We start from the raw sequence: 15000 nt of genomic DNA, 5'->3' as shown, positions 1-15000 counted from the left end.
GGGAAAGAGAAAGGGAAAGGGAAGGGAAATGGAAAAGAAAGGGAAGGGAAAGTGAAATGTGAAGGGAAAGGGAATGGGAAAAGGAAAAGAAGAACGAAAAGGTAAAGGAAAAGGGAATTGGAAAGTTAAAGGGAAAGGGAAAAAGAAAGGGAAAGAGTATAGGGAAATGAAAAAGGAAAAGGATAGATAAATGGGAAAGGGTAAAGGAAATGGAAAAGGATGGGAAAAGGGAAAGGGAAAAGTAATACGGTTAGGAAAAGGAAAAGGGAAAGGGATAGAAAAAGGGAAAGGGAAAGGGAAAGGGAAAGGGAGAGGGAAAAGGAAAGGGAGAGGGAAAGCTAAGAAAGGGAAATGGAAAGTGAAATGGAAGGAGAGGGAAAGGGAAACGGAAAGGAAAAGGGATTTGGAAAAAAGGGAAATAAAAAGGGAAAGGGAAAGGGAAAGAGAAAGAAAAAGGGAAAGGGAAGGGGAAAGGGAAAACGAAAGGGAAAGGAAAGGGAAAGGTAGAAGGAAAAGGAATAGGAATTGGAAAGGGAAGGGGAAAGGGAAAGCAAAAGGGAAAAGGAAAGTGAAAGGAAAGAGAAAATAAAGGAAAAGGGAAGGCAAAAGAAAGGTGAAGGGAAAGAGAAATGGAAAGGAACAGGGAATGGGGAAGGAAAAGGGAAAGGGAAAGATAAAGGGAAAGGGAAAGGGAAAGGAAAAGTGAAAGTGAAAGGGAAAAGAAACAAAAGGAAGAGGAGTAGGAAAGTTGAAGGACTGGGAAAAGTAAAGGGAAAGGGAAAGGGAAAGGAAAAAGAAAAGGGAAAAGGAAGGGGAATAGGAAAAGATAGGGGCAAGGGAAATGGGAAGTGAAAGGGAATGGGAAAGGGAAATGAAAAAGAAAAGGGAAAGGGAAAGGAAAAATAAAGAGAAAGGGAAAAGAAAGGAAAGGAAGAGGGGTACGAAAGCTGAAGGATTGGGAAAGGGAAACGGAAAATGAAAGGGAAAGGGAAAGGGAAAGAGAAATAGGGAAGGGAAAAATAAAAGGGAAAGAGAAAGGAAAAAGGGAAGGGAAAGAGAAAAGGAAATGGAAAGGGATAGGGAAAAGAGAAAGGAAAGAGAAACAGAAAATAAAGGAAAGGAAGAGGGGTAGAAAAGTTAAAGGATTGGGAAAGGAAAAAGAAAGGAAAGGAAAGGAAAAGAAAGGGAAAGAGAAAAGAAAAGGGAAAGTGAAGGGGAATAAGAAAAGAAAGGGGAGGAGAAAGGGAAATGGGAAGGGAAATGGAATGGGAAAGGTAAATAGAAAGGGAAAAAGGAAAGGAAGAGGGGTAGGAAAGTTAAAAGATTGGGAAAGAGAAAGAGAAAGGAAAGGAAAGGGAAAGGGAAAGGGAAAGGAAAAGGGAAGGGGGTGTGAAAAGAAAGGGAAGGGGAAAGGGAGATGGGAATGGAAAGGGAACGGGAAAGGGAAAAGGATATCAAAAGGGAATGGGAAAGGGAAAGGGATATCAAAAGGGAAAGAAAAAGGGAAAGGGAAAGGGAAAGGGAAAAGGAAAGGGAAAGGGAAAGGGAAAGGGAAAGGGAAAGGGATAGGGAAAAGGTGTGGGAAATGGAAAAGGAATGAAAAACGGAAAGGGAAAGGGATAGGGAAAGGGCAAGGAGTAAAGAAAGGAAAAGGAAAATAGAAAGAAAGGAAAGGAAGAGGGGTAGGAAAGTTGAAGGATTGGGAAAGAATAGGAAAAGGAAAGGAAAAGGAAGGGAAGGGAAAGGGAAAGGGAAAAGGAAACGGGAAAGGGAAAATGAAAATGAAAGGTAAAGGGAAAAGGGAAAAGGGAACGGGAAAAGGAAAGGAAAAGGGAAAGGGAAAGGGAGAGGGAAAAGGAAAGGGAAAGGGAAAGGGAAAGGGAAGGGGAAGGGGAAGGGGAAAAGGAAAGGGAAATGGAAAGGGAAAGGGAACAGAAAAATTAAAGGGAAAGGGAAATGGAAAGAAAAATGAGAAAAGGAAAGGGAAAGGGAAAGGGAAAGGGCAAGGGAAATGGAAAGGAAAAGGGAAAGAGAAAGGGAAAGGAAAGGGAAAGGGAAAGGGAAAGGGAAAGGGAAAGGGAAAGGGAAAGGGAAAGGGAAAGGGAAAGGAAGATGGATAGGAAAGGTGAAGGATGGGAAAGGAAAGGGAAAGGAAAAGAAAGGGAAAGGGAAAAGGAAATGGAAGGAGAATAAGAAAGGGAGAGGGAGAGGGAAAGACAAAGGATAAGGGAAAGGAAAGGGAAAAGGAAAGGAAAAAGGAAAGGGAAGGGAAATGGTAAGGGAAAAGGAAAGGGAAAGGGAAAGGCAAAATCAGAGGTAAAGGCAAAGGCAAAGGAAAGGCAAAGACAAAGACAAAGGCAAAGGCAAAGGCGAAGGCAAAGGCAAAGGCAAAGGCAAAGGCAAAGGCAAAGGCAAAAGCAAAGGCAAAGGTAAAGGCAAAAGCAAAAACAAAGGCAAAGGCAAAAGAAAGGTTAAAGGGAATGGAAAAGAAAATTAAATGAAAGGAAAGGAAAGGAAAGAAAAGGAATGGAAAGGAAAGGAAAGGAAAATATGGTAAAGGGAGATAAAAAGGGAAAGGAACAGGAAAAGAGAGAGAAAAGTAAGGGATTGATATAAGGAAAGAAAGGGAATGAGAAGGGCAAGGGGAAGGGGAAAGGGAAAAGGAAAAAGGAAAGGAAAGGGAAAAGAAAGGGAAGAGGGGAGAGGAAAGAGATGATAAAGGGAAATGGGAAGGGGAAAGAGGAAATAGAAAGTGTGAAAATGAGAAGAAAATGGAAAATGAAAGGGGAAAGGGAAAAAGGAAGGGAGCTGGGAAGACAATGAAAAAGAAAGAGAAAGTGGAATGGAATTGAAAAGACAAAAGGAGAGGGAAAGAAAAAAGGAAAAAGGAAAAGTGAAAATTAGAGGATAGGTAAAGGGGAAGATGGGAATGGGAAGAAGTGGAAAGAGAATGGTGGGCAAGTGCATCATTGTAACAAGGACCACGTTAATGTTTCCAAGCTTGGGTTACGTAGCCTTAAAAAAAAAGAAAATCAAAGAGCTTAACTCCAGTCAAACTTTTCACCTTTGTCTTATGTACTAAGAGAGTGTGTGTGTGTGGGAGCAACTGATGAGCGGCAATTTGGTAAACTACATCAGAAACGCAGAGCAAATATGAATGAATAGATAAATGAATTTAATTAAATAGGGCGTTGAATGGAGGGTATGGGTGGAAGTGAAAGGGAACGAAAAAGGGTTATAGGTGACTTGCCCTCGTCCCCTCTTGTTGATGTTTTTCATTTTATTTATTTATTTTAACAAATGTGACGTTATCTTCTCGTTCTGCCCATCTTCATGACGTCGTGCCTTTCATGTTGCTTTGCCAATGCAATCCATTGGAATCAATTGCAAAACACTCAGTAACAATCAAATTGAACATTATGTTGAGACAAACATGGAGGTTCCATTCAGGTGATGATCGTGAGTCATTCGGATCCCAGTCTGAGCCTCAGTAGATAAAATACGCCTAACGTTTGAGACAGACAGACAGACAGACAGACAGACACACACACACACACACACACACACACACACACACACACACACACACACACACACACACACACACACACACACACACACACACACAAACACACACACACACACACACACACACACACACACACACACACACACACACACACACACACACACACACACATACACACACACACACACACACACACACGCACACACACACACACACACACACACACACACACACACACACACACACACACACACACACACACACACACACACACACAGACAGACAGACAGACAGACAGAATGAGGGCGACTGCAAGAGACCATAAGGCCTACACTATGCAGTTCCATGTTCATTACCACTTATCATCCTTGTCCATACATTATCTAATATTTTCTTTAAACATTCGTTAACCAGTGTTGGTAAACTAATTCTTACCTATTTCCTTTTTAAATATGAATTTGTCCAATTGAAATAAATTCCCACGAGTCCTGCCCTGTAGTCTTAATATGACGACCTTGCCTGCATCACCTTTGCTATAGCCCTTGACCCTTTTAAATAGCTTTATTAGATTACCTAGCACTCTTTGTCTTATCAGAGAGTGTAAGCTAAGGTACTTAAGTCTATTTTCGTACGGTACACTTCTAATCCTTAAATAGTTTTGGACACTCTCTCCCGTACTGATCTTTGAGAATCGGTATAGATTTTGTACGGCGGAAACCAAAACTGTACCGCCAGATAGATTTTAAAGATTATCTCTGCATTCTTGTTTTGTATCCGTCCCAGCAATAAAACCTAAAGTGTTGTTATCCATGTTGCTGTCCATAATACACACACACACACACACACACACACACACACACACACACACACACACACACACACGCACGCACGCACGCACGCACGCACACTGAGCTCTGAGCTCTCTTCCAGGAGGGAAATAGCTGTTGATCACGAGTCCAACACGTGATTCAAAGACCAAGACCAAGTGAATACACACACACACACACACACACACACACACACACACACACACACACACACACACACACACACACACACACACACACACACACACACACACACACACACACACACACACACACACACGCACACAATAAAATACACACATCACTGTTATTGAGGAATCAGTACTTGCGATCGATAACCTTTCGACATTACCTGTTACTCTTTTCGAGACTAGTTTGAAAATAATCGTTTATTTCCTTATTAATTGTTATATTTTCACTTTTATATTTCTAAACTTTTCACGAGCTTTACTTAATCTTATCTTAATTTGAGATCAAACCTTAAATTAATTTTGTTACTTTTGTTGACAAATCTTGGTCTTGTTTACCATCCTGGTCATATAATAAAGGTTTACTTTGCTAAACTACTAACCATGTAATATATATATTCCATTTTATCTTCAATATGTCAGACTTTTCCTCAGTCTAGTATAACACGTGATATATGTAACGGATATTCCATACTGAAAGAATATAAAAAATGAAATTGTTGTCTTTAAAATTGTCCTTTATAGTAACGAATTTGATCTTGTGCTTATTATCAGTCATTCCCAGCATTAATTATTCAAATTTATAAAATCGTCCTACGTTTCTTCGATTCAATTACTCAATGTTCATTTTCTGCATAATCCATTCATCCATCTTTAATGGACTTTCAAATCCTCTTGCTGGCAATCTGTGCAACCACATAAGAAGAGATTTTTCCATTTCCGTAAAAGATAGATGGCATTTATTTAATTTAAATATTTCCATTTTTTTATGTATTTATTTTTCCTTTTTTGCAAGACTGTCCAAACGTCTTCTGATGTATGATTCAGACTTTCTTACAAAGGATTACAAAGGCGGAGCATGCCGACAGGAGACATTTTGAGCCTTAACTAGGTCGTATGTGAAAATAAATGTATAATAATGATAAATGAATAAATAAATGAATAGATAAATGAATATAAAATTATAGTAATATCAAGAAAAATAAATGCATAGGTATAGTTGAATAATAAACAGACAAATAATAACAAACATCCGTAATCTTTGTTCTTATCCATCACACCACTTCAATTTACTCCAGAAGTAAAATTTCATTCCCAACCATATATGCGACATTATACATTTAGCTCACTAGCATCATATTCGTAAGTGCTTAATACGCGATAACCTCATAGGTCAAGTATTAATGATATATCAATGCAGACGTCCAGATCTGACCTATTATTATGCAAATGTACATGTCTGCTTACAAATATATGTATATATATATATATATATATATATATATATGTATATATATATATGTATATATATATATATATATATATATATATATATATATGTGTGTGTGTGTGTGTGTGTGTGTGTGTGTGTGTGTGTGTGTGTGTGTGTGTGTGTGTGTGTGTGTGTGTGTGTGTGTGTGTGTGTGTGTGTGTGTGTGTGTATGTGAAAAGAATCACCAATGACGGTGTATTCAATCAAACCACGAAGCTACGAGTGTTGTTAATTCTTCGTAAAATATAAGTACGGATGGCAGTTAGCAGTCGACTTAATTCCTTAGGAGTAGATTCATTCCTAGGTTGAAGAATTTTAGACAACAGATAGCCTGGTGGTAAAAGCGTCGGTGGTGTCTACAAATATGCTGGTTTTCAACCTAATGTTCTATTGCGTTCAATTATTGTTCCCATGCATGTTAGAACTGCATATGAAAAACTGGTTTCGTAACTCTAACTCTCGTTTCTATTATTCTTCTAGATATCACATCAAACGATTTGTTATTTCGAATTCTATTCCATCCCATTTATTGATATAATTATCCCTTTTAATACGGTGGCAACCCTTAAGTGTTAACTAAAGGATTACAAAGGATTACAAAGGCGGAGCATGCCGACAGGAGACCTTTTGATCCATATCTAGGTCGGATGCGAAAAAAAAATCATATATATGATAAAATAATAAATAAAAATATAATAATGTAAATAGCAAAAAAAATACACAAATAAATGCATAGGTATAGTTAAATAAGAAACAAACAGTTAAATAGTAAATAATAATGAATTGACATATAACTAATAATAAATGAAAATCAGACAGACAAATGATAAAACAAAAACAAATAATATAAGATAAATTATAATCATTACAGCATCTTACTTAGGTATTTATCTAAATGATTCTTAAAGCTTAGAACAGAACTACATTGTACTACCTGTGCAGGAAGTTTATTCCATTCATTAACTACACGGTTGGCAAAGTTGTTTCTACCTACTTCCAAATTGAATCTATTTCCGGACAGTTTGAGACCATTATTTCTTGTCTGATTCTCATTCAATGTAAAAATTTGGTCACTTTTGATGTTGTCAATTCCCTTTAAAATCTTAAAGACCTGTATCAAGTCACCTCTGAGTCTACGCTTTTTTTTAGGGAAAACAGATTCATATGTTTTAGTCGATTTTCGTATGATTTATTTTTGATATTTGGAATCAGTTTTGTGGCTCGCCGTTGTACTTTTTCCAGTCTGTCAATGTCTTTAATGAGATTCGGTGACCATACGGAAACAGCATATTCCAAATGTGGACGAACTAACGATTTATATAGCTTGTTAATGAGTGATGGACTTTTGAAATCAAAAGATCGCGCAATCAATCCCAGAATCTTATTTGCTTTCTCAGAGGCTGAAATACACTGCTTGGGTGATTTGAGGTCGTTACTGATAATTACGCCGAGATCTTTTTCACTATCCACTTTTGTTAACAAATTTCCAAATAACTTGTAATCGTACTTACTGTTATTTTTACCTATGTGCATTACTTTGCATTTACTTGTGTTAAATTTCATTAGCCACTTTTCAGACCATTGCTGTAATTGATCTAAATCTTCTTGAATATCTAATTGGTTTGAGTGATCATTTGCCACTCCGCACAGTTTTGTATCATCAGCAAATTTGGAAACAGTAGATTTTAGTACATGGTCTATATCATTTATATATACTATGAATAGAAGTGGCTCAAGAACGGAACCCTGAGGAACTCCACTTGTAATATTTTTCCATCCAGAAGTTTTTCCATTTAAAACAACTCTCTGTTTTCGACCTTTCAACCAATTACTAGTCCAACCTAATAGGCTACCACTTATTCCATGCAAAGCTAATTTAGTAAGTAGTCTTTCGTGTGGGACGGTATCAAAAGCTTTTGCAAAGTCTAAATATATTAAATCTATATTGTTTCTTTTGTCATAATTCGAGATAACTGTGTTGTAGAATTCGAGTAAGTTAGTCACGCAAGAACGTTTCCGTCTGAAATCATGCTGGCTATCATTTATCAAACGGTTACTTTCTAAATGATGTTCGATAGCATCTCTGATGATAGTTTCCATTATTTTTCCTACGATTGAAGTCAAACTTATAGGCCTATAGTTATTTGGCTTCTTTTTGTCACCTTTTTTGAATATGGGAGTAACATTAGCTAGCTTCCATTCTCTTGGGACATCTCCGGATATGATGGATTTCTTGAAAATAATTTCTAATGGAACAACAATCTCATTTTTCATTTCCTTTAAGATTCTTGGATGACAGCCGTCAGGCCATGGTGTTTTATTAATTTTGAGTTTGTCTGTACACCTTTTAATTTTTTTTTTGTTATATTTACCGTAGTGAGTAAGTTTACCCCAGACTTTTCACAGGTTTCAGTTTGGAATTCACTTTGAGGTGTTTCGTTTAGGAATACCGAGCTAAAAATAATTGTTTAAGATATTACACATTCCTTTATTTGAATATTCAAGTTGACCATCAGCAGATAATAGTGGACCAATGCGATTCCTAACAACCTTTTTATCTTTAATGTAACTATAGAATTCTTTGGGATTCTCTTTGGATTTATCAGCGATGTTCATTTCGTATTGTCGTTTTCTTTTTCTTATTGTCTTTTTTAAATCTCTCTGTATTGATACATAACTTTCATAGTCATTAGATGCACCCGAGCACTTATATTTCTTGTAAGCCTGTCTCTTTTTAGCAATACTTTTTTCAGTTTCTTTGTCGAGCCACTTTGGGCGAGCCTGATTTGGGGGACGTCTGTCCTTAAAAGGAATGTAAGTTTGAATCATCTTAGTGAGCGTATTTTGAAATATTTCCCAAATCTGATCTACAGGTCTTTCGTTTAATTTTGCCTCCCAATCTGTAAGCTGAAGCTCCTGACGTAGTTCTATGAACTGAGCTTTACTGAAATCGGGTATTTTAGAAACACAAGTATCTATTCTAAAATTGTTTAGGAGTTTGAATCTAACTAAGTTGTGATCAATATTTGCAACAGATTCACCGACTTCTCCATCAGTTACCATGCTTTCGCGGCTAGTGATCAAAAGATCGAGTAAGTTTCCATATCTTGTGGGCTCTTTTACATGCTGAATTAAGTAATTGTCACCAAGAAAATCAATCAAGCGACTACCTATATGGCCATGTTCAAGGGTCATCCAATCAATGTCAGTAAAATTGAAATCACCCATTATCAATAAATCTCGGTTGAAGAAACTAGACAGTTCTTGAAATAACAGTTTGTCGTCTGCTAATGATAATGTCTTTGGCCTATATATTACACCTACATTCTTTTTTTTCCATTTGTGTGGGTTAACTCAACCCACAAACTATCATATACATCCTGTTTCACTTTCTCTAAAACACAAGCATGAACATTGTTTTTAACGTACAATAGAACACCCCCACCTTTCTTGTGGTTTCTATCCTGATGAAAGTGTTTAAATACCGCAATATTAGATTCAGCTTCGAACTCTGTACCATTTAACCATGTCTCAGTTATTCCTATCATATCGAGATTTTCGCTTTTGACATACGCCTGTATTTCTTGAAATTTGTTCCTAATACTACGAGCATTAAAATACATGGTGTTAAGAAACTCGTGATTATTTCTTTTTGACACATTTTGAGTTTCAATATCATGTCATATATTATAATTTTGTTTTTTATTTATACCTTGCTCTATATTATTATTTGGTCCTTCATTGACATTCAATGCCTCATTAACATTTCTCCTATCAAAATTAACATTTCCCCCATCACGGACATCTGGTCGATCACGGTCATCCGATCTCTTTTGTACATTTTGTCCCCCTACGTCACCGTGATTCACGCCGGCCTCCCGTCGTTCAGTGACATTATGTCCGGCATCCCTTTCTAAAATTATATTTTGTCCTCCAGTGACATTATATCCTACCGTGATATTTTTTCCTCCACTATAATTACATCCCATCGTGATCTTTTGTCTTCCACTGTCATTACATCCTATCTTGATATTTTGGCCTTCATTGACATTCTGTCCGGTATCCCTTCCTAAAATTATATTTTGTCATTCACTGACACTTTATCCTACCGTAATATTTTCTCCTCCATTATCATTACATCCTATCGTGATATTTTGTTCTCCACTTTCATTACTTCCCATCGTGATCTTTTGTCCTCCACTGTCATTACATCCCATTGCGACATTTTGTCCTATGACATTACATCCTAATGTGACATTTCGTCCTCTAGCGACATTACATCCTATCATGATATTTTGGCCTTTATTGACATTCTGTCCGGTATCCCTTCCTAAAATTATATTTTGTCCTTCACTGACATTATATCCTACCGTGATATTATCTCCTCCATTATCATTACATCCTATCGTGATATTTTGTTCTCCACTATCACTGACATTATATCCTACCGTGATATTTTCTCCTCCATTATCATTACATCCTATCGTGATATTTTGTTCTCCACTATCATTACTTCCCATCGTGATCTTTTGTCCTTCACTGTCATTATATCCTATTGCGACATTTTGTCCTATGACATTACATCCTAATATGAGATAAAGTGTTTAAAAACAATGATGGGGAGTATATGGGTGGCTTGAGTGAAGAATAAGGATATGAGAAGACCAGTGGCCGGACAGGGAGCTGACATAGAGTACTGATAAAAAAAAATACTACAATGGGTTGGGCACATGGAGAGAATGAGTGAAGGAAGACTAGCGAAAAGGTTGCGCAAGGATACAGATTGACAGGTACAGATTGAGTAACTTGAGTGGTATAGTGATAATGAGATTAATGAATGGAGGGAAAGGTCCGTGAGTAAATGGTGAATGTCTGTTGAACATGGAAGAGAGAAGGTAAGAGTGGAGAAAGGTTATGAGTGGAATTTAAATTGACGTGGTCCGAAGGGGTTTTCCCTCGTGTTTTTTTTTCATGAGGGAATGAGAATCAAGGGTAACCATGTAAATGAAGTGGCTTGTCCTGCTGTGTATGTACTGTGTCTTATCACATTCTTTCAGACTAGGGCAATGGGTGGGGGGACAGTAATGACCATGTATCCGCAAGGAGCTAAGGAAAAAATAAAATAAATAAAAATGGGTGATGAACAGGAGTGGAATAGGTGGAAGGGATACATGTCTTGGGGCTGGCTACCTCCCTTATGTATATATGTATATTGTGTGTGCGAGAGAGAGAGAGAGAGAGACAGGGATATCATCCAGGTTTGTGAACGATGGACAGATGCAGACTGATAATCAAAACGAGTACGTCCTCTTATACACGAGATTTGCATTCGTGTATCTTCGAACGATCCCGTCCATATTCAGTTACCCGGACCCTTTTTGTGGCCTGACCCACACAAATTCCTGGAATGCTTCATTTCTGGAGTTTTATTCATAACGTCCTATTTTATCTCCAATTCTTTGCTACCAGTCACGCAGATGAGTGTTGTTAAAAAAAAAAAGGCATGTCGTTCACATTCGAAAAAGAGACAAGATAAAGGAGAAAAAAATTCAGGTTTGTATGCTCATGTACATTGCCTTCTGGTTGCTTTGGGGAGGTTTACGCATGCGAGGATAACCATTTTGGACTAATGCGTCATTCGAAATAAGCTCATAGAACTAGAAATAATTTCATGGTACTCCCTATTACATAAATTTCTTTCGGGATTTATGCAAGTGTTGGTAAATAAAATACCATATTGAATTTCAATTATCTGTTTGAACGAAGAATGTCATGAATTGATTACATACAGTACTAACACAATTCCACATATCCTATTTGCTAGGTACATACGAGCACAATTTAGTAACATATGTAGTCCACCTGTCAATATAATAAGATTTATAATAATTATCTTTTGCGGATCGTGCAATGACCTTCCGGCTCACACTCACCGAACAGAGTAAGCGCACTATCAAGTATGGATCAATAATATAGAGTGGAAACTGATTTTGGTCTCCTTTACTCTTAGAAAATATAGTCATCATTAACACATGGACTGATAATTTTTTTATAATATTTGATGTTTAATCTCTTTTAGGACTACCAAAGAAGGGATTTAGTAATTCAGAATAATCTCTTCAATCTCAAAGTGTTGTTAATATTTTTCCTTTGATTATTAATGTCGAAATGACTAATTTGATATTATTTTCTTGTGTTCCAAATCTAAGGGTACTGGAAAATATACCTTAAAAAGGCTATGATTTAGAATAATATATGAATATAATCGTGCACATACACTATTTATATATATATATATATATATATATATATATATATATATATATATACATATATATATATGGAAGAAAGTATACGCTGGACTCGTCGTTTGCCAATTCAGTCCGACGTTTTGAACCCTGTCCGGGTTTCGTCTGTAGGGTGATACAGTGGTAGCAACAGGTAACCCCAGTAACCTTTACATTCCAGAAACAAACACAAGTAGAACATATCAAAAATAAAAACTATAATACAAAATTATACATACATCCATAACATAAACCCGCAAAGAGTTTACAATAAAATAAATAATAATATATAATGAAGATTGAAAAACTCTACACGCTGCACGTTGGGACACACCACGTGAAACAAATGTCCCGCTAAGCGTGTACCACCACAGACCAAAGAAATTGGAACAATAAAGTGGACAAAAATAGTCCCTCACCGTTATTAACTTACACACACACACACACACACACACACACACACACACACACACACCTCATGGCGCTGTGGTTAGAGCTCTGGCCTGCCACTACGGAGGTCCGGGTTCGACTCTCGCCCGGGGCTGAAATGATATCAGTATCGCAGCGCTGAGGGGTGTTACTCCAACTCTCGTGGGCGGGGAGTTGGGTGTGTGTGTGTGTGCAAGGTCATAGCATTGCCCATAGATCGGACCTACGAGCTCTGCTCTCTTCCAGGAGGGAAATAGCTGTCGATCACGAGTCCAACACGTGATCCAAAGACCAAGTGAATGCACACACACACACACACACACACACACACACACACACACACACACACACACACACACACACACACACACACACACACACACACACACACATACACACACACACACATATATATATATATATACATATATATATATATATGTATATATTTGCGTTATTACTTGGGTCTACACATGTTAATATGATACTTATGAACACGGATATATACTGCCTTTACATAATGGGATCTTTACTTTCCTCATAACCATGTAGACTCACTTGTGAGCTTCAAACTGGATTGCAGCCCAAGCTAAGTACCTACTGTCAACCCCGCACTATATATGCATAATCTTAGTGCAGCTTCAAAATATTTTGATATACATATGAGTGATTTAGGAAAATAGTGCAGACATCTATACAGATCGATGATAGTCTTTCCAATCGAATATATAAAATTGGCAAGATTAAGTAATAGTTTTTCTTTACATATTACACTAATATAATTGTAGTCTCCTCCCCCCCAAAAAAAAAAATCTGAGGTAGTTGACTTTCCAATAACAGTTTTCTTTAATTTCCCCTCGTTCCTTTTATACCTAATATCAAATCAGATATTTGGTTAGTTAATTATGTTCATTGACTTTATCATAACCTCTTTTGTTTACAATATAATTCCAATATACATTACTAATTCTCAGTGATGTCTTCATTCTTAGTTAATACACTTTCCTTCTTTATAATGCATCAAGTCGGTCTTGAACTGGATTATAGACAAACTTAAATAAAACATTCAGTAAAGACTGCTAGGAGCCTAGGCCAAAGAAATGAAATGACTATAAATTTTGTGATATATTCTACTCCCTGCAGCTGTGGCTTACTCTAAGGAAAATTGAGCAGCCTTACAGGGTAATATAAACATGATACCTAGTGAGGGATGCAACTATACATTTTTTGTAATATATTTTCCCATTTTATTTTACGCCTTACATCTCTGGGTATAATTTGGACAGTTGATTGTACCTGTGCATACACTTTAAATAAGAAAATAGCTAAGACTTTCTCCAGTGTTCCACAATCAAGTATCATTAAACACTCTTTCTCTCTTGGAATGGACTTCTTAATGCCTTCTTCATCCTATCGCAGTTTTATCTCTCGCTATAACCCTGCCCTACTAAAACCACAGTATTAGGTCACCAATATTGATTCTTGCCAAAATGCCTTAAGCAGATAAGGCATATAAACCCTGATGACTTTACGGCGATACAGCCATAGCTTCAGTTTATGCCTCTATAAAAATACACACTCTATATTCAGCTATAGATAGATGCAGTAAAAGTGTGCCCTCCTCCAGTAGAGGTTTACAAGGTTAGATATGGTTTTATGAACATCATCAACTACTCAGGCTTACTAATAAAGTTCATGCAAAAGGCGTGTAATTTTGGCCAAAGGAGCCATCTTTTTACCACGTACACAGACGGTAGAAGAAAAGCCAAGTCAGCAGTAGCTGTTGAAATCAAACCGGAGGCTTTGTTGTCAAGAGGCAGCGGCTTCAGCCTATTCCCCACAATGTCAGGTATTGTCAAATGTTGCACAAAGAACAGCTTTGACATCTTTGTAGACTCTTGCTTGCCACCAAATATTATGCTTAAGTTATTCTAGCAGCTTCTACATGGCAAAATAATAATTCATGATTTACTAGGTGGAAAAAAAATACTATCGCTAGAATGTTACTAAGTAGGTGATACTTGTAAATTTATGCAGCAATGACAAGATTTACTTCAAACTGCAATTAACTATTCGTTAACTCTTTCACCGCAATAGACACATCAGATCTTGGTATGGCCAGATTTAGTCAATTTCATTCACCTAAGGGCGAAGTCTCTTCATCGAAAGGTTGAGTCTTAACTAACACATTAGTTACTACAGTCCACTTGGGAAGATTTTGTTCTGAGTAACAGAAAACTATTCTATTCCGCTGAGGGTAGGACATCTTATTAGAAAAAATTAGAGTCATTTTCTGAAAAGATCAAATCTTATTCCAAAATGTCAGCTCAATTTCTCCCACTTTTATCAATGTTATTTCTTTTTATTCAGCCTATAATTCCTCTATCCTTCTGTAGTATCTTTGAACCACGTTTTATTCGATTGTTTCAACTTTTCCTCATATCTTATATCTCACTTCTATTTTCAT

This window comes from Oratosquilla oratoria, chromosome 4 (genome assembly GCF_046742065.1).
Source record: "Oratosquilla oratoria isolate Oo_2021 chromosome 4, ASM4674206v1, whole genome shotgun sequence".
NCBI classification, from domain to species: Eukaryota; Metazoa; Arthropoda; class Malacostraca; order Stomatopoda; family Squillidae; genus Oratosquilla; species Oratosquilla oratoria.
This window is presented reverse-complemented; position numbering follows the sequence as displayed.